This window comes from Leiobunum rupestre, chromosome 3, assembly GCF_980474605.1.
Source record: "Leiobunum rupestre chromosome 3, qqLeiRupe1.1.hap1, whole genome shotgun sequence".
Taxonomy (NCBI): domain Eukaryota; kingdom Metazoa; phylum Arthropoda; class Arachnida; order Opiliones; family Sclerosomatidae; genus Leiobunum; species Leiobunum rupestre.
This window is the reverse complement of record NC_143386.1, coordinates 25013376-25034548: the sequence shown is the minus strand read 5'-3', so window position 1 is coordinate 25034548 and position 21173 is coordinate 25013376. Positions and strand designations below refer to the sequence as shown.

The 21173-nt window shown below is 35.2% G+C and overlaps 1 long non-coding RNA gene across 3 annotated transcripts; it reads right to left on the bottom strand.

The window, feature by feature from the left end:
- Positions 1–951: 951 nt before the first annotated feature.
- LOC149949870 (uncharacterized) lies at positions 952–19963 on the bottom strand. Of its 3 annotated transcripts, XR_016479973.1 has the most exons (4): positions 19893–19963; positions 16431–16520; positions 14661–15040; positions 952–2217 (listed from the first exon to the last, which is right to left on the bottom strand). It is a non-coding gene; the product is annotated as an uncharacterized LOC149949870 (long non-coding RNA). The 3 variants fall into 3 exon arrangements; XR_016479972.1 differs by lacking the exon at positions 19893–19963 and having other exon boundaries at positions 14661–15037; positions 16431–17126; XR_016479974.1 differs by lacking the exon at positions 19893–19963 and having other exon boundaries at positions 16431–17122.
- Positions 19964–21173: the final 1210 nt, after the last annotated feature.

Below are 21173 nucleotides of genomic sequence, written 5' to 3'. Positions count from 1 at the left end.
CTTGAATTATTTTCGATTACAGCGTTTTGAGCACTTAGAGCACGTGATGCACGTGCCATTGTTTGGTCAGTTTCTTCATTTTAGGCCAAAGTAGACGTCTTTTGGCAAGTGTTTGTAGGTTTCCTAGCTTTTTGGCCTAAATATTAGCTTTTCTTTATAGTTTCTTATCGTTTCTTGGCATGTTTTATTATGTATGTAAGAAATTTTTCCACTGAGTCCTTTTGGCTATGGTTAATTGTCACATGTGCTACACTGTGAGTGACTCTCACGACTAAGTGAAAAGGGTAGTATCTGCCACCGAAATTACCTTTTATTCAAAGAATCTCTTTGAATGCCAACTGGATCCAAATCTCATTGGATCCCAACTGGATCCAATTCTCATTGAATTAAGAGCTGATCCAAATCTAATTGGATCAAGACCGTATCCAATATCATTAGATCCAGTCGGGTTCCAAATCTCATTGGATCCCAATTTGATCCAATCTCATTGGATTTCAATATGTGTAAAATTGTGATATATATTGGATCCCAATTTACGAAATTGGATCCAATTGGCATTCAAATTTCATAAAATCTATCCTTACTTGATCCAATTTGGATCCCAATTTGATATAAATTGGATCCTAAATGTTATCGAGAGGTCTTAAAGTAAAAACAAAATTGGATCCAACTGTAATTGGATCCCCGTTTGATCTGTCCAATTTTCGATCACATTTGGATCCAATAAATTAAATCAAATTTTGATCAAATTATGATCCTCCATTTTCGTAAGGGATACTACGTCTAACTCACTGTTGTAACTATTTAACTTATGATATTCTGAATAAATTAAAATTGGTCGTTTCGTCTCAATTATTTTAATTATAATTAAAATTTTATACCGGGCGGGATAGAACTGAGATAACATTTTTAACAAATAACTCTAAATTGCGGATATATATTTTTAAGGGTTATCTCGAGAAATTAATACCACTAGGGACAATTCTTCCGAGGAGAGGTATATTTTGGTTTGCCAACTTGTTATAGTTTTACTAGTGTATAAATATTAAATAGAACACAGGTTTTGACATTATGGTTTTCATGAATCGCAATTAAATATTGAATGACGAAAACACTGATAGATTCTTGACACCAAGATATTTTGAGGCAGCTCTTGTGGTAATCTCGAATTCATCACAGAAGTGACGGAGGAAAGAATCAACATCAGTATCTGTAGTTCCGGCAATGATACCATCGTTGACGTCCAGGATTAGGGTAAGCAATGTCCCTCCTGACGAAAAAAACGTACAGGCAATGATCAACATCAGCACGAATGAAGCCGTAATTTTGTAGATCTCGATCAATACGCTCGTTCGAGCAGCGTGGCGATTGATTTAGACCGTACAGACTCTTTTTAAGACTCCAGACATAGCCGCTACAGTCATCAAAACCTTTTGGTTGGCGAATGTAGATCTCCTTGGATATATTTCATTGAAGAAGGCTGTCCTTACATCAAATTGCTTTAAATGTAATTTCTTGTGAGCAACGATACTGAGGGATATTCTAAAAATTTCAAATCGGGCAACTGGAGCAAAAGTCTCTTCATAATCGATCACTTCTCGCTGTGCATAGCCCATGGCTACGAGTCTGGCCTTGTACTTGGAAATCATACCATCTTCGTTCGTCTTTGTCTAGAAAGATCGATTTATTTCCAATTGTTTGCCCTTTTCCTGAATTTTAAACGATTTTGGTGGACGGGCCCGGTAACTGCTGTCGGTAATTCGACGGTTCTGGACGTCACGTCTTCGGGAACATCGACGGATCTGGATGTGACATCTTCGGGAACATCGATGGATCTGGATGTGACATCTTCGGGAACATCGATGGATCTGGGTGTCATGTCTTCGGGAACATCGATGGATCTGGGTGTCATGTCTTTGGGAACATAGACGGATCTGAATGTCACGTCTTCGGGAACATCGACGGATCTGAATGTCACGTCTTCGGGAACATCGACGGATCTGAATGTCACGTCTTCGGGAACATCGATGGATCAGGATGTCACGTCTTCGGGAACATAAACAGATCTGGGTGTCACGTCTTCGGGAACATCAACGGATCTGGGTGTCATGTCTTCGGGAACATCGACGGATCTGGGTGTCATGTCTTCGGGAACATCGACGGATCGGAATGTCACGTCTTCGGGAACATCGAGACACAAACGTTTTACCCATATATCTAAATATTAAAAATAAACACTTGTACAAGAGGAAAGTTAAATTAAGTTTCATACTTTGTCTAGGGATAATTAAAATTAAATGTGTCGTCATAAGGCTTAAGTAAATAATATTAAACAGGTTGGTCTCTAGGATCCAAATCATTTAATGAAATAAAAAGTAAAATTAGGGGGGAATCATTAATTAAATCGGACACAATAATTCAATAAACAATGATCAATATTATAAATGCGAAGGCTGGTTAACCCCTTTTAGTTTGTAGTAGGTAGCGTGTCGACTTACGGTACCGGTACAAAGGCGAAATTCCTTCGGCGACTTGATAAGCGGTGGCAGCATGGTGAAGGTTTAAGTTGCCCTTGAAGCTCCAGATTAACGGAAATAGTCCTGGTGGTTATCACAACACATCTCGAACAGTATTTTGTCTCGGGGGACTTATTTTGGCATGGTCAAACCGAAAACTTTAAAACAAAAAAAAATACTAAGCGAAACCTATTTTACCTCGGCATGGGCCTAGTCGGGCACCGGACCGGCACATTGAAGATAAAATAAAATAAATCGTTGGCGGCCACAGAGGTCGGAGAAGGTCACTCTTAACTTCTCGGTCAGAGACGATTTGGATTCAGGTGGAACTTTCTCTATCTCGCGCTCATTTTACGCTAAATTCATTTGTGTTTTTAGGCCCGGATATTCATCCAACTTTCATTTCCTGGAAATTGGTCTTGAAATGCACCTGCGTGCAGTGTAAGTTCTCGAAGGCCTAAGTGTTCCTTCGTGAAACGTAATGCTCTATTGAGCGTGGAAAGTTTTTGCCTACAAGGGGTTTAACCAGCCCGGGGTACCAGCCTTTTTTAAAAGGGGAAACAACATTCTTTAGAAAAAGGAAATGCCCACATTTTTTTCAAAGGATTAAAAATGTCAAAATAAAAGTTTGGATATATATGGGTAAAATTGTGAGAAGGGTTTTTAAATAAAAGTAATTTGTTACAATATCGACGGATCTGGATGTTACGTCTTCGGGAACATCGACGAATCTGGATGTCACGTCTTCGGGAATATCGACGGATCTGGGTGTTACTTCTTCGGGAATATCGACGGATCTGGGTGTTACGTCTTCGGGAACATCGACGGATCTGGATTCACGTCTTCGGGAATATCGACGGATATGGGTGTTACGTCTTCTTGAACATCGACTGATCTTGATGTCACGTCTTCGGGAACATCGACGGAATTGGATGTCACGTCTTCGGGAATATCGACGGATCTGGCTATAACGTCTTTAGGAATATCGACGGATCTGGATGTCATGTCTTCGGGAATATCGACGGATCATCGGAACTCTGCTCTCCCTGATTAGAGACAGCCGTTCGTTCTCCCGGTTTAGTTTCGAGTATACACATCTCAGGATCGAACTGGACATCTCGAGATCGGATGACTCGATATCCATCCATGTAATCTTCATAACCAATGTTTGAAATCTTTCTTAGACAGCTTATTTCGATTCTCCTTTGGCACATTAACGTAACAATCGGTTACAAAAATTCACAAATGCTTGACTGAAGGATTCGGCTTTTTAGTTCATAGTTCGTATGGTGTCTTCCCTTTGAAGCGAGTTGGGGATGTGCGATTTAGAATATACGTCGTCGTATTGGCAGCTTAAGCCCACAGCTTTGAAGGCAGATTGGGTTTCAAATACAGCATCGCTCCAACAGACTCCATGATTGTTCGATTCTCACGTTCAGCTACTCCATTTTGTTCAGGATTGTATGGCCTTGATGTTTGATGCCTCAGACCAAATTCTTGCGTTGTTATTCGGCGAAATTTATCATTGACGTACTCGGTCACGTTATACTTGATAATGTCTCGTACGGTTTGCTCATGGTTCTGGCAGAATGCGAGAAAATCCTTGAAACGATCCACGACTTCAGAAATATGTGATACGAATGCCGGAGTACTCGTCCTTGAAGTGAAGATAGAAGATGGAGTCGGTGATAGCACCCAGAGATCCGAATGAATTCGTTCCCCGAGTGCCAAAGCTGTGACGAGTAATGTTTCCAAAGATACATCCTTAGCATAGCTTATCAGTCTTCTGATTGATAACCTCGTTACCGGGTTTCTTCAGAGCAGCCGCTACATGTCAATTATCTTGATGGCAAAATCTTTTGTGCCAGACTTGGAGGTGAAACTTTAAATAAAATCCCTGAAGAAGGAGAAAGAGTTCCTCCGAAACGTTGGATTTTATAAATAAATAAAGTGTGATTTTAAAACCGTTTTAAGTCTCTTTTAATTTAGGAAAATATGGTTTAATATCAGAAAATATTCCTAAGCAAAGCGTCAATTTTGAGCTGTGATGCGGTATATTCATCCACAGTTTCGTCGATAAATTTCGCGTCCGATGGATATTGAATACTGTCTCGAGCCTTGGAAGGCACGAGTATAATTTTTACGTCCGAGTTGAATACGTTCCCTGTAGAGATTTGATACACTAAAGCCTTTCTTTATAAATAATAATTACGGATCAAAATGATTTTAATATTTATCTGAAATTCTAGATAAATGAAAATAAGTATCAAAATTTAGTATCCAAGGTTCAATCGTACTATCGGAAAGGACATTTTCTAAAGGTGCAAATCTAGTATCGCCTAAACGGGGAGCAATAAACCGTAATCCTTTTCAGCGGTTATAAGCACATCCATTTATCCTCAACTACTCTCTCACAAACATTTCGGAAAATGGACAAAAATAGATATTTTAGCCTTCAAGTAGTTTTGTGCCCTATTTTTAGTCCCTAATTCAGGGCTAAAGGCGCCCTAAATATACAGCGTTCTATTGTGCCTAATTTACTTAGCCCGCTTCGTTTTTGTTTAACCAGTTCGATCTCGCGAGCATTCAGTCAGGTTAGGGATTGTTTTTAAAAGTAGCTAAAGGGTTGTCGGGAGTAGTGGCGTACTCCTGTAATCCGAAGCTTCTGGGAGGCAGAGTTTGTGGATGGCCGTGTGAGGACGACCACCAATCCCCCAACGGGTGGTTGGAATACTTTCGCCACAGGTGTCCCCACCCCTATCCCCACGTATCTCCCCGTTGGCGTGGCCGTTACACATTTCTCGCCCTGATAAATCAGGTGGCCGACTTCACCGGGCTCGCGGTCTTCTCAGACTCAATCAGCCCTTCTTTCTTCCTTCTTTGAATAAAAAAAAGGTAAAGGGTTAATCGAAAAGTGGTTTCGGTTGAAAATAAACAACATAAAAATGTGTTTTTTCTTTTAAAGCACCCGGACAACTAACTACAAAATTCTTAAAAACGTGACTTTCACCATTTTCCCCTGAAAGTTGTAGACAAAGGTTAAAATAAATATTTTGTTTTCGTTATCCGTTAAAAAATCTGGTAATAAAACAATTAGTCAAGTTATTTAACAATGTTCATTTAATTTTTTGGATTAATGGGTTTGGTTTTTTAATTTTCGGTGAAGCTTAACATGTATTCGTTGTTCTGTGGTAGAACGCTCACCTGTCGTGCAGGAGGACTCGGGTCCAAACCAGCCCGATACTAACGCAAATTGAAAAAAAATATATATACTACACGCAATGACAAAAAGAGGCCTCTTTTGGAATAGCTTTTCCCTAATTCCAAGAAACTGCGAACGCAGGGATTACACTTTGCCCCGAAAATAGGTACAAGTTCGCTGTCCAGACTGATAGACCCACAGACAGACAGACACGGCGATTGTAAAACCCCTCCTAGGGGGAGGTAAAAATTATAATAATCTGTTATGGTTTAAAATTATAATTGTTTATCAACAATCTCAATGTGATGTATTGCCCAACAAAATCATCAATTTAATTTTCTATATGAAGAAAATTTAATTTTCTATTGAGTTATCTTTTAATAATTTGTAGTAATGAAAATGTACAATTTGAGTTAAACTATAACAGAGCCCATCCACTAATTACCATTTTTAAGTGATCAATAATCATTTTAGATAACTGTAATATGACACATATAGGATTGTAAAATTTCTTATCTACCTTTATTCAAAAGTTCCATAACTAAATGTACCTGACTTCAAATTGAAACAAAAACGCGATATCTTATGTATTCGTACTAAATAAAAGTTAAGTTTTATACTGAATTCCTTCAATATATATATATATATATATATTTGTACTTGACCTTGAATGAGAAGGTAATATTTTATATATTCCTACTATATAAAAGTTAAGTTTTGTTATGTATTTATTTTACCTTTTTACAACGTTTTGTTATAAATTTACACAGAAGTGGATTAATAGGCATACATGAAAAACATGTATATACATGTATAATAAAAAAATTGTATAAAGTTCGATGACTTAAAATTTTTAAAAGTTAGTTACTATGGCTAATTATAGATACAAGTTTTTCAAGAACATGTAATCCTTACGAAAAACACTTAAAACGATTAAAGCCTTACATTTAAGTTTGTAATTCCCGCCTAACAAGCTGAACACTTCATAATTGGGAGGGGCATTAATTTTTCCGAGAATTTCATACTTTTTTATCGTCGATACCATAATTTCTATTATTAATCTGGCAGCTCTGCCACCAGTTATTGGCTCATATGACCCTTTAGGAGCCTTGCCTGTTAGCAGGCCAACAACCAGCCTGATATTGAACTTAGAAAGCGAGAGCAGCTCTTTTGCTCTCTGCCTATAGGGGCCCGAGATTAACTCGTTATTCTGTCATAGAATAAGAGATAAGGCCGCGCACTAAGCTAGAAGGGAGACAAACGGCAGGTTCAGGACTAAAGAACCCAGCCCGTGCCCACTTCTTGGCCAGCCCCCGATAGCCACGAATTGAATAGAGCTGAAATTTATTGTAGGTGCATAGCTCCGAGAGGAGATTTAAACAGCCGCTTGACTTTACAAATAAATTTGGATAACCTTGCCATGAATCTCCCTTTGATTACAAAAGTCAACACCGTAGCAAATAGCGGCAATTTCCGCTTGTAAAACGCTGTAGAAGCCGAGGTTCCTAGTAAGGCAATGCATTCCAAACTTGTTAGAATTAGTCTTAGAACCATCTGCAATCCAGGTTATTTATCTTCTGGATCAGAGGGTTTTGTGATTAGATCGGGGGTTGGCCAAGAAGTGGGCACGGGCTGGGTTCTTTAGTCCTGAACCTGCCGTTTGTCTCCCTTCTAGCTTAGTGCGCTGACTTATCTCTTATTATATGACTGACCGTCAACTCAATATTTAGCTAAAGAGTTTATATTGGGCCCCTCTAGGCAGAGAGCAAAAGAGCTGCTCTCGCTTTCTAAGTCCATTATGAGGTTGGTGGTTGGCCTACTAACAGGCCACTGTCTACTTAACATCTTTACTTGATTGGAATGAATGTTGATCCAATCTGTAGGGCTTGTCACGTTGAGGAGGAAACTTCCTCTCATGTGCTTTGTAGGTACCATTATTACTTTGCCCAAAGAATCGAGCATCTTGGTATGCATCAGTGGCAAACCTCTGATTTCTATAACATGCCAGCCAGGCGGATTTTCCGTTTTGTGTCGAATATTGTATTTTTTAAGTCTTAAGCTTTGGGGTAGCGCAATGGACCACTGGTCGAAGTGCACGAATGGGGATATCTCTCGCCCTCCTCCTCCCTCAGTAATAATAATAGTGCGCCTTTTTGCACCCTCGAAAATATCTCCTATTTCTGAATCCCTCGAAGTCAAGTTTATTTAGGGGAAATATCAACCTCGAAACGAAACAATCCAAAGAGATGACCGGCGACTAGTCAGTCTAGCGTAAGACCACAGAAAGGAAGTGCTTTGTCTCCACTTTTTCACGGTATCTAACCCGTCTTGAATTTCTCCATCTAAAGTTGCGTTCTCCTATTGAATCGCTGGTGTGTATGCCCTCTTTTCGGTCACATGTGCATCCCACCCCTTCTCTTAAACACCAATTCTTATATGAAAGAAAAGTGAAAAACCTTGGTTCTTCGAAGCGAAGAGTAGAATATCAAAACCGTTCAGCGGGGGGAGGGGGTTAATACGAAACCAAAACTAAAACGAAAGGTAAAAGGGGAAAAATTAACAGCGGCCCACGATAACATGGGAGTACGTGACCCCTAAAATTCCTTTAATGGGATGGGTCTCTCCTCTCTCATAGCGACCCTTGCCCTTTCGTCGAAACTCACCCATTTGACCCTTTTCCTCCTCACTCACCCCAGTAACGAAGCCTTTGGTTTGCTAACTGACTACGGAAAAGCTCGAATGAACGAACGACCAACGTACCAAGCGCTCCTGATAATATAGAAGACTAACTGGTGGCTAGCCTCAGCTAGTTGTATCGATCGTTAAATCGTATAGCCCTTACAGCTGAGGGTGTGTTTACACCACTATAGGCCCAAGAATCCTAACTTAGTAAATTAAAACTAATTTTAAAGTAACCGCAAATGATACCGGAGCAAACGTTTATTTCGCCTTCCATTCTCTGCGTAGGCCAATGATCACACTTAATATCTTACGTTACTTATGATAACACTTAATTTGTCAATTTTTAACGAAACCTTTTTTTGCCAATGGTCATATTTATTTCTGTAACGTTACTTTTTATTTCTGTAACGTTACTTATGATAAAACTTAATTTGACTATTTTTATTTCGCCAATGATCAGCCTTATTTTTATTACGTAACTTATGATAACACTTAATTGGACTATTTTTAACGAAACCCTATTTCGACAATGATCAAACTTATTTTAATACGTTTCTTATGGTAACACTCAATTTAACTTTTAAAACGCTACCCTGTTTCACCAATGACCATACTTATAGCTATAATTTTTATAATGCTAAATATGATAACACTTAATTTGATTATTTTTTGGTGGATTTTACTACGTTACTTAATTGGACTATTTTTAACGAAACCCAACTTCGCCAATGATCATACTTATTTCATTACGTTACTTATGGTAACACTAAGTTTGACATTTTATTCAAACCCTGTATTGTTATTTATGATAAGGACGCGCGATGCGATGTTTCGCCTTTGGCGGCTTGGATGGATTGCGCCAGAGGGAAACTCCAATTGGCGAAACTATAATGTAAATTTGGTCTTAATCAACTTGTTAAAATGGGAAAACAAAATCACGTGACTTCCTTTTCACAGCCAACTTCGATTCGATGACTTGTGTTCATAGTCGGCGGCCGTGCGACGTTAAAGAAAAAACAAAAAACCTTCCAGATACTGCAGACAGCTAATTAACTTCCACTCTTCTATTACAAAGTGTTTTAAATATAAATAGTAAATAAATAATCGTTCAAAATTTAAACCACCATTAGCAAAATAAAATGAATGACAGATGGCACTGCAGTTCTCCACAAAGTCACGTGACTACCATCTTTCCACCCCCCTGGACTTTATAGTTTCGCCTATTGGAACCCTGTCAACGTTAAAATATATCTTGCGTATGCGCTGTGCAAAAAACCTTACTTCAAATAAAAATTAAGTTACGAAATTTCAAATCTAGATTATAATTAGCCATAGCTTTTCAAAAATATAACTTAAATGAAAATTTAACTTAATGTAAGGAAGTACAGAACTTGAGATGAAAATAGGAATTTTATTTTGTTTCTACTGTAATAACCTACACTTCAGCAAGCACATCTGCAAAATTTTTACTATTTAACGCCATCTATTGACAGCGACTATCCGGTTAAAGTAGTGGATATCAAATTTTACACTCTCGTGGTAAAAACTAGCACGGACCATTGTTACTTCAGAGTAAATCGTAATATAATGTCCACATTATCTAATGAAAAACGATTCAAAAAGGCAGCCACATTCCTCAGTAATCAACAAAGCCACAAAAATTAGGTAGATAGCGCAAAAAGGTGTATTTTTACAACCTCACCACCCCTTTTCAACTAACCCCACATCTATTCTCTGGCTTCTTGGTTGAGAACGCTCATACCTCTGGCAAAACGACTCCCGTTCTGTACTTCCTGGTTATGTAGAGTTTTACGCAAAAATGGAAAATCACAAAAATGGGTGTCCCTCAAGATACCTCCAAAACCTTACGTTAATTTATTATTTGCCGATATAACCCAAGATATAAGTAGCAAGGTCTTGACCTAACCCAAAATAAAATATTTTTTAACGTTATCGGACTTAATTTTGAATAAAATATCTAATGCACAAAGCCTAAAGAGGAAAAATAGTTAATTGGGCAAATTCCCAACTTTTTGGGCTTAGATTTAAGAAAATTATATTGGGATAACGAGGCCGGTAAATTTAGCGTCGAATTTTAAGTGTAACGAGTTAAAATGTATGTACGACCCAGCGGCACCGGCTACCCTGTACGTGAATTGTACATTGGATTGTTTGTAAAACCAGAAATTTGAATGTTCAATTAATTTTTCCAATCTTATAAATTATTAAAATTATTTTAAACTACACAATTTATTTAATTTAACCCCAAAATTCATGGAGTCAAATCAACGGTATTCGAAACTAGCTAATTTTGATTATAAATCCACAATCTTGAATTTACAGAAATATATTTAAATTACCAAATATTTGATTGAATTTTTCTCAATAACCCATTCTTTTACCGCGGTACTTGTTTAATCCAAATACTTAACACCCATAAATTTATAAACAGTTACAAAATAATGATAATATATTCAATTAACTTTTGATTTTACCAAGATTTATTAAAAATAGCTGAATAAAATCCGGTTTACCTAAATCTTCGTTTTCGTATTTTTCTATCTCATATTTTTAATAAATTGTTTCGTTGTTTGAAATTTTTAGTTAACACAAACTTAATTAACAGAATAGCGTTTTAGTTGTCAAAAACGATTTCGGTTGCCATGGAAAAATGATAGCCCATTGTAAATTTCGAAATACACAAAGTTAACCAAACTCCCGAGTTTAAAAAAAAAGCGTTTTTCACCTCGCGCAGTTTCCTTGTTAGTAGTATCTTCATAATGATAAACTAAATTTAGGATGAAATTATGTTTAATTCAGAGAAAACGGCATGGTATTAGAAGATAAATCTTTATTTTAAACAAGACGTTTCGAGCCGAGGCTCTTCTTCAGTCGTTCGTTAGTTTTAATTTGCCATCCATAAAACGAAGCCAGCAAGCAAAATGATTTTTGTCCATGTCCGACCCAAAAATGGTATCCTCCAGATTTTCCACGAAAACATTTGCTTTAACCGGTGATAATGGATTCCCCATTGCTAGGCCGTCTTTTTGTTTATAAATTTGGGAATTAAAGTTAAAATAATTACTAGTTAAACATAGTTCCGAAAGCTTCAGAATTGTATTAATTTTAAGAGGATATCTTTGTGATAAATTAGGGTCAATTCTCAATTTAGATTCCAATAATTTAAGGGCCTCAGTTATTGGGATACTACCATACATATCAGTTTTATCAAAACTCCCTAAGACGTCATTCTGGGATAAGACAGAGCAATGGGATTTTAGTTTTTTAATACAATCTTCAGAGTTTTTTAAACAAGAAATATTGTTTCCAATTAAAGGGGAAATTATATTACATAAAATTAAAAAACTCTGAAGATTGTATTCAAAAACTAAAATCCCATTGCTCTGTCTTATCCCAGAATGACGTCTTAGGGAGTTTTGATATAACTGATATGAATGGTAGTATCCCTATAACTGAGGCCCTTAAATTATTGGAATCTAAATTGAGAATTGACCCTAATTTATCACAAAGATCTCTTAAAATTAATATAATTCTGAAGCTTTCGGAACTATGTTTAAATAGTACTTATTTTAACTTTAATTCCCAAATTTATAAACAAAAAGACGGCCTAGCAATGGGTAATCCATTATCACCGGTTATAGCAAATCTCTTCGTGGAAAATCTAGAGGATACCATTTTTGGGTCGGACATGGACAAAAATCATTTGGCTTGCTGGCTTCGTTTTATGGATGATATATTTTTTGTATGGAAGGAAGACTTGGATTCTTTAACCACTTTTCACAATGATTTAAATAAATTGCATAACTCTATGCAATTCACTATTGAACTAGAAGTTAACCACGAAATTCCTTTTTTTTAGACCTATTTATTAAAAATGTTAATGGTAAACTAAACTTTTCATTATTCCAAAAGCCTACTCATTCAAAAACCTTTTTAAACTTTAATTCGAACCACCCCAACCATGTGAAAACATCAGTCGTAAAATGTTTAAAACACCATATTGATTCCATATCTGATAACCCAATTGCGGATAAATTAAAAATTAAAAATCTGTTAATTGAATCGGATTATCCAAAAACACTTATAGAAACCATATTTAACAGAAACTTAATCAGTATGCCTCCTGATATGAAAAGTAAAACTAAGGAGGTTTTAGTTTTACCCTATATACTTAAAACCACAGAGAAACTTAAACGAAATTTGAAAAATTATAAAATAAACTTAGTATCAAAAACCACTAATATTAAAAAAATCAAATTTCTCAATTAAAACCTAAAATAGAGGATTCCGGCATTCGAGGCGTTATTGATGAAATCCCTTGCTCATGTGGAAAAACGTATATTGGTGAAACAAAACGTTCCATTTTGGACAGGATTCGTGAACTTAAATCCTGTGTGGCTAAGGGTGATATGAATAACGGAATTTAAAAACATATTTGGTCTACGTTAAATCACTCTATTAAATGGGATGATTACAAAATTTTAAAACGTGAAACCAATTGGTACAAAAGAAAATTCTATGAAGGATTGTATATTCGTAAACTAGGTAATTTCAATTTAAATAAAGGATGTCAGGAAGTAACTAATTGGGGTAATATTGTTATTCAAAATTTTTAATTTATATTTCTATTTTAATAATTCACACTGACTTACATATACTTTGGATTTATCGGTTTCATTGATTTTATTACACACGTAAATTGTTATAATCAGAAAAACGTTTGTTTATTTTTTAACACGTTGACCTTCTGCTCACGTGATATTGGAACTTGTATATGGCGCGTGGTAAAATTTTAAATCAAATTAAAACTAACGAACGACTGAAGAAGAGCCTCGGCTCGAAACGTCTTGTTTAAAATAAAGTTTTATCTTCTAATACCATGCAGTTTTCTCTGAATTACACATAATTTCTACTAATATTCACCATGGTAAATAATATGTTTAATATATAAATTTAGGATTATGTATTGAATATAGACAGTATTCTAGCGATGGTTTCCCAGCCATGTTGAGAAACTAGAGTCGTTCACAATTAATTTACCACGCTTTGACGTGTTAAAATAATGTAACTTCTTCCAAGATGCATTATTGAAACTCACCAATATTTTTCTTAAAATAAAATGGTCTTATTTATTTTCTTTATCGTATCTTCGATTTTCTCATTTTAAAAGTTAAAATTTAAGAACTTCATTTCTTTTGAACGACACAAAGCTCAAATACTAAGATAAAAGATATTGCAAATTACGAAAGAGTTCAGCGTATAAAAGGAAGTGTGGAAACAACGGTTTAGCATTGACTCGTTACAGTTCCCAAGAAAGGAATTTCATTTCAAGTACGGTAAGAATGCAAAGCATTTTTACTTCGTTTCTTTGTAATATGAACTCTGTCCCGTCGTTTCAAATTGTTCGTTTTAGATTTTCCTTTCAAAGTCAAATATAAGATTATTTAACAAGAATCGATACATTTTAGCGCATCTCAAAATACACGTGTTGTTTAAAATTATTTAGATTTTGCTCGCTGGCAAAAATATCGATTGTTATTAATGTAAGATTTGGATTGCTGACACGATTAATGAACAAAATAAGGTTAATGAATAAATTATTCTTTTAATTTTAAAATTATTTAAAATCTAAAATTCACACTTAAAAAATCATTGACCCGTTGGTAATCGTAATCATACCCGCTTCAATGAACTAAGGTCCACGCAAAGACACTGCACAGGAAACTAGTCATTTTTCGATGCACACAACCTGCTGATTTTTCTATGTGAGCTTTTCTGCCAATATCGTAAGTTTAAGGTTGTTGTAGCCAATGTAGTTGCTGTGTGGTTGGCATTCATTTATAGTAGCGCCACTGAACGCCTGCCGCCTCCAATTAACTATTTATAATGATCCTCTGATGTTTAATAATAATTATTTTTAAAAAAATCGACCAGCTTACAGAAACAATATATTTCAGAAATCTTGAAATAAACTGTAAAAATTAACTAAAAAATCTGGATATCAGCTTAAAAATTAACTCCAAAACTAATGATCTAATTCAAAAACAAACTCTAAAAACGTATGTTTAGTTTAAATATTCAGAATAACTAAAAGGCTCAAAAACCGATTCAAATAATTTACCCATCGTCCATTTTAAATGACTATAGTTTTAAAATCGGAGGTCACACTGACTTTGAGTATATAATTTCTGTGGAAATTAAACAAAAATTGGTTTTATATCTTTTAGAAATGGGCTTACCCAAGATTGAGTTAGCTGCGCTTTTGGTTTGGCTGCAGTTGTATTGTTTATCGATGTTGCAGCTGCAGAATGTTGTCACCCCTGCCCTGGTTTTTCCCAGTGATTGGCAATGCTTGCGGTGATTGCACTAGTCGCACACCATATTGCGCTCACGGACATTGCAATATTTTCGGCTGCAACTGCGACAGGGGTTGCCGAACGGGGACCTGCACACATTGCCGGGCTTGGCGTTCCGTCTCCGAAGAAAGCATCCCTGACTCCATCTTCGCAGTGGCCGACGTCGATGGCGATGGCCGACTGAACCGCGAAGAGAGCCACGCTTGGGTCCAGAGGAACGTCCAGTCCACTTTGTCTCGGTCGGTCCATGACGTCACTGACTACTTCGATGACGTGGACGCCAACAAAGATGGGTTCATTACTCGCGAAGAAATTGACTCATAAAATGTTCAACCAAACCAATTAATGTTTAACCTGTTTATCTGTATTCAAAATAATATCACTTATTGCAATTAAAATTATCATTCTCGCAACGTTTACTGCATAATTTATTCCAAGATACAGCATAAATTTGCGATAAAAAGCGCCGATTCTTGATTTTCTTTTACATTCTTTGCAATAGTTGCGCATTGTTTAAATAGTTAATATTTATTAGACATTTTAATTATAAATTTTTAATTGTACTAAGAATGATAATCTTATTGAAATAATAATTTATAATTGGTTTCGTTAATATTTCTCAACTACTTTTAAAACGAAATAAATAATTGTCATCGTTTATTTTCTGGTTGTCATAAACGTTGTTAAGACAATAAACAACACTTGTAAAAGGTGTAGGGAAAACTTGTACGTCTGTAAGAGAAACTAACTCTATTATCTTCCACGGACCCTCTTTCAAGTTCCACCATTCACGTTATTTTTACTGCAAATTCCATGATACTGTCATGTCAATGTTAAATAAACTTTTAAACTACTGTTAGTTTCACACTCTTTACACAGTAAATAAAAAAATTACTTTGGTTCTTTTTAATTGCAAACATACAGGGTGGAAGCCTCAGCCGTGGTCCAGCCTTGGTACTTCTCCTAGTACACTAGAGTGCGGCGGGTGGAACACTTCTACCGGCGCTGGTAGGCCAAAAATAGACTAATGGGAGAATTAGAAAGCGCATTTTCCAAATGCTTTTTCGGGCGATTGGTTTATTGACAAAGCAGCAGATGTGATTTTTTTAGCGTAGTTTGTAAATGATTTACTAATTCCTAAGAACACATTATCGCTCACTACGTAGTAATGGTAAAAATTTCAAGATATCCTTATTTTCCGAACTTTTTAAATTCAAAATAAGTAAACCAACAAGCGAGAATCTAACTTTTCCGAATCGCCACTCCGACAACGGAAACTGGAGCTTCAGTTGCAGGAACAAACACAGTAACACCTTTAACCAATCGCCCGAAAAAGCATTTGGAAAATGCGCTTCTAATTCTCCCATTGGTCTTTTCTTGGTATTACAGCGCCTGTAGAAGTGTTCCACGCGCAGCACTCTGATGTACTAGGAGAAGTATCAAGGCTGGACCACGGCTGAAGCTTCCATACTGTATTTACTGACCAAAAGAAACCGAGGGTCGGACCGCTATCCGTAATCGGTGTACAAGCCCGTAGCTTTGACTGTACTAAAGTGATTACGTAATCGATTACATGTTTAGCTGTACTCGCTGTAATTGGTGTACATAATATGAGGAAGTGGTTAACCCCTTGATATAAATTATAAATCTTACCTCATTTATTAGAACTTTGAACGGAGTTTGATTATGTTGTGATTCCATTACTGTTTTATGGTCTTCGATGTCTTACGTCATAAGTTAAATCTGGACACATGCAGAATAAAATTAAAATGCCTAAACTAAAAGGTTTTTCCTGAAAGAAAGCAGGTTAATCGTAATTTATTTTATGTTAGAAACGTTGGAAACATATTATAGACTTATGATCATACTAAAGAGATAGCTACAAAGCCTTATTCTTACTGTCAACTCCATCGTGAAACATACTATAATTGCATTACCTAAGAATGACGATTTACACAGTGCTAATTTACTAATCATATATACATTTTTGTAATAATGAAATAATGGAAAGTGGCGTAGTGGCCAAGTTACTTTCGCTGAAGGAGCACCGGGTTTTCGTTGGTGTCATTCGATAGATCTTAGCGAATTTAGAAGGTGGACAAAAATTCCGAGTCGTAAGTTATTTCAAACAATAGGTACAACTAGTTAAAGTGTTGGAAAAAGCCATTTCGGAGGATGTTAACACGCCATTTATTCCGAGAGACGCATGTGGTTAACTATAATTTTTCCGACGTTTATTAGAAAACGTTACAGTTAGTCCATTTCATAATTTTTCTAAGATTCCCTTCGCAACCTTTGGAGAAAGTTGGGTTTAAAATTTGGAGAATATTTTCGAAAAGCTAGGCCAAAACCGTCATATTTGGCTATAAATTGTATTAGCCGGCAATGAAAGGAATGTTTAATAAATTGAGTTAAACTAATTTAATTAAATGTAAAATAAGTTATCTGAAAGAAAAAAGTAACTTTCTTCGGAAAAAGGTTTCAATATTTTTAAAAGTATTTTATCTTTTTAATGAAAGACTTTTAAAAGAGCGGATATAAAATAATATAATATAATTTAATTTTATAATCATAAATAAATAATGGTTTTTGTTCGAAAGGATTTAAAGCAAGTGTCGGTTCATTGTGAAGTAACTCTTTTTTTCAATGGATGTCGCTAACAACGAAGTAAAAAACGGTACTTAATTATAGGTACCCCTCGCGTTCATTGGATCGTTTGTAAACTGGTCAATAACTTATTTTCAATGGATGTCGTTAACAACGAAATAAAAAACGGTACTTAATTATAGGTACCCGTCGCGTTCATTGGATCGTTTGTAAACTGGTCAATACCTTTTTTCAATGGATGTCGCTAACAACTAAATTAAAAACGGTACTTAATTATAGGTACCCGTCGCGTTCATTGGATCGTTTGTAAACTGGTCAATACCTTTTTTCAATGGATGTCGCTAACAACTAAATTAAAAACGGTACTTAATTAAAGGTACCCCTTGCGTTCATTGGATCGTTTGTAAACTGGTCCATCACTTAACAGTTATTTTAAAAATTCGTTTTAACAGGGGATATAATTTTGGTTAAAGACCACTAAATAAAATATAATTTGTCTAATTATAATACTCTACAAGGGCTCTTTGACGACGTTGTTAATTGGCTATATTGAATTTGAGCTACCTTTTCCATTAAAAGATGGCACCATGCTCTCGAAAAAGGAAGTAAAAAGAAATCGGATAGATTCATGGCCATCTCTATAAACTGGGGCCTTTCATAATACAGGTGGCAATGATAGAGCCGACATTTGCTCTTATACCCGGTTTGAAAGTAGTTTCAGTAGGTGGTTTTTTTCGCTTGTCCGGGGACAAAAAGTGTACACTCGCAAGTGTTTAAATCACCCTCACTGGCTTTCGGATTTAAATTAATTGAATCCGTGTTAAATTTCAGCGTTAGTTTTTTGTTTTTTTTTCATATCCTTCACTCGAGCAAATGCACCCTTTCCACTTCGTGAGAGATGATCAAGTCGGTTTTGTAATTGCCTCACGAAAAGTGCATCACCTAGACCAATTTTCTTGTCACCAACTTTGTCCACTATTGAATTCGGGAACCTCTTCATAAAATGCTTTGAAATCTTCCTCATACTGCCATATGAGGGCCTGACACATTTTTTTGCAGCATCATCAACTAAAGTTCTTACAACGATACTACGGTATGACGCTTCTAAACTTTTATTGCTGAGTAATGCTTTTTGAACAGGCTTTGAGAAAATATCGATCTTAATTTTGTAGTTTTCAACCCAAATATAATTGCCATATTCAACCTAAAATATCAGTACTTTATATAATTAATGCATTAACTAAAACAATATTATAAATTTATTTTTGTTTGGACAGATTTCTATCAGATCTTGCAACCAAATAAAAAAATTAAATAAAGTTTTACAACTGTAGTGCGAGTTAAATTTAAAAATAAAATTTTATAATTTATATAGGTACAAGATCTGAAGATAGTTACAGTCGACCTACAATAAAAATACATTGGTACATCAAACCAACTACAAGATAATTTCGGAGTTTCTAGATAAACAATATCATTACTGCTCTACATCACTACTTTCCTATACTTTTCCCTCAGACTTCCCGAAATATTTTCATTGTTGTAATTTTTTTTTAATTTAGAAATTCCCACATAAATTGTAGTGATCTCTAACGACTTAACATACGAATTCCAATAAAACATGTTCCAAATACAAATTTGATAGAATCAACTAAGAACAAGTTCCTTAAGCACTCCCCACTGTTTTAATAGAGATTGTGGAAATTATACATATGAGCTACGTATCTTTATACAATTTTTTTGTAATACTTTTTAATTTGATAGGCTTTAATTAAGGTTCCAGCAGATAGGAACAACACAAAATTTGCTTTGAAGGTTCTCATATTTTAAAACACTATCCGAATAACAAATTACAGATATGCCAGCTCCATATCTTTCACAAATACATTATCCTTTTTGTCAGTAACGGAACTGAATAAATAAACGTCTTCCGTTAAAATATGGAAAAACAATTAAGAACATTTTATGAGTTAAAGATACGCAGTTTACACCATGTACAATTTCAACAATACATCTATGAAAATCTATGGAATACTTCAGTGTGTGGGGTGTACTTAATTAAGGCTCAGGCAACTTGTTAATGATTTGATATATGTATAAAAATTTCCTCAAACATTTTAAGAATCCTATAAATATAAAATTATAAATATTTTACAACAATAATAAAAATTTTTCGAGAAAGGGAGTGGGCACAAGGAAACTTCAGAAAACATGTCAGCACATTTTTTAAATCTTGAATTAAAAGTAAATAATTATTGCAATTTGTTTGATCTGCAACTGTATATCGACTGTACTAATTAAGACCTTATACAAATGTGGAAAACGGTTGTTGTAAAATAATTTTAATAGTAGCATATTTATTATGCATCTTCAAATTACTTGAGTGTTTATCACCCCTTTAGGTAATTTAAAGTTGGACCAAAAATTAAAATTATATACTCACCCATAGCAAACCAATAAAACACTAATTTACTCATTACTCTTCTTTTGAAAATACTGAATAAATACCTGGCCACTGGAGAGCGCACTTGTTCCACCTTCACTGTCATCAACCAGCAACGGCTCGGCATAATTATTTGTTTAAACTTCATTATTGAACAAGTCACTAGTGTCTGAAATAAGAGATGAATGAAATTTGAATTAATAAAGCCCATTTCGTATATCATAAACCTGGCATTGTTATAAAGTTATTAAATTGCATAGCCAATCCCGAATACACTATGATACCATATAGCAGAGTTATTCTATACGTTATCAACATTTTTATTGTTCCTAAAATGGCGCCTTTTATCCAAGCCAGGATCAATAGTCGAAAATTGGAAAATAATGGATAATGGTGGTTTATAAAAGACTAAATTAACATTTTAATCAATAAAAAATGCTAATAGTTTAAAACAAATGCCCAGCGACTATCAGAAAATATTTTTATCACCAAACTTGCCAATAATCTGGCAACTAAGAATTCAGTATGCATTAAAATACTTATTTAAATATATTATTTTCTGTTGACCTTAATTGGTCATAAATCTTTATTATTTCAGGCAAGTTGTGCACCTATGAACATTGTCAGGGTATTTTCACACCCTAAATGCAGTGACATATTACCATAATTCCCATTAAATATAATAATAAAATTTATTTAACTTACTAAGTCCATTCTCCTTTTTCTTCAACTTTTCCAATGACTTTGCATAATTTATCAATTTTCTTATATGTATTGGTTTTAAAACCGTGTCAGATCATTTTCTGTCACATATTGTACATCAGAGTCAGTTTCAACACCAGTAAGGATTAGTATATTTGCCACTTCATCTGCAGACATTGGTGATAATAATGGCAATGCCTTAGATACCATACACTTGAGGCTCTATTTAAGATTTTTTTCTGCCTGGCTCCCAATTGGTTCCTCATAGTGATATTCGTCTTCCATCTAAAATAATTATTTCAGTTAAATATTCGATCAACTCTTGTATTAATTTGGTTTAAAAATATCAGGGAAATAAAAATTAACAACAAATTTCTAGTGAAAAATAGCATAGAAATTATAGAAAAAATTACAGCTATATCGTGGGAAACATAACCCATTTTACCTAAAGTGGTTTTCTGTAAGACAATTAGGAATGGTGAACACTGTGCTTTAGTGTTATTATCTTTTTCCCAAAGTTGTTGGAGCTGGGCAATGGATAAAAGTCTGCCAGATCATCCACATTGATTAACAAATACTTATTCGTCTCGGTCAGATCAAATACGTGTAGTTTTTCACAACGTTTTCCTTCAAACAAATTCACC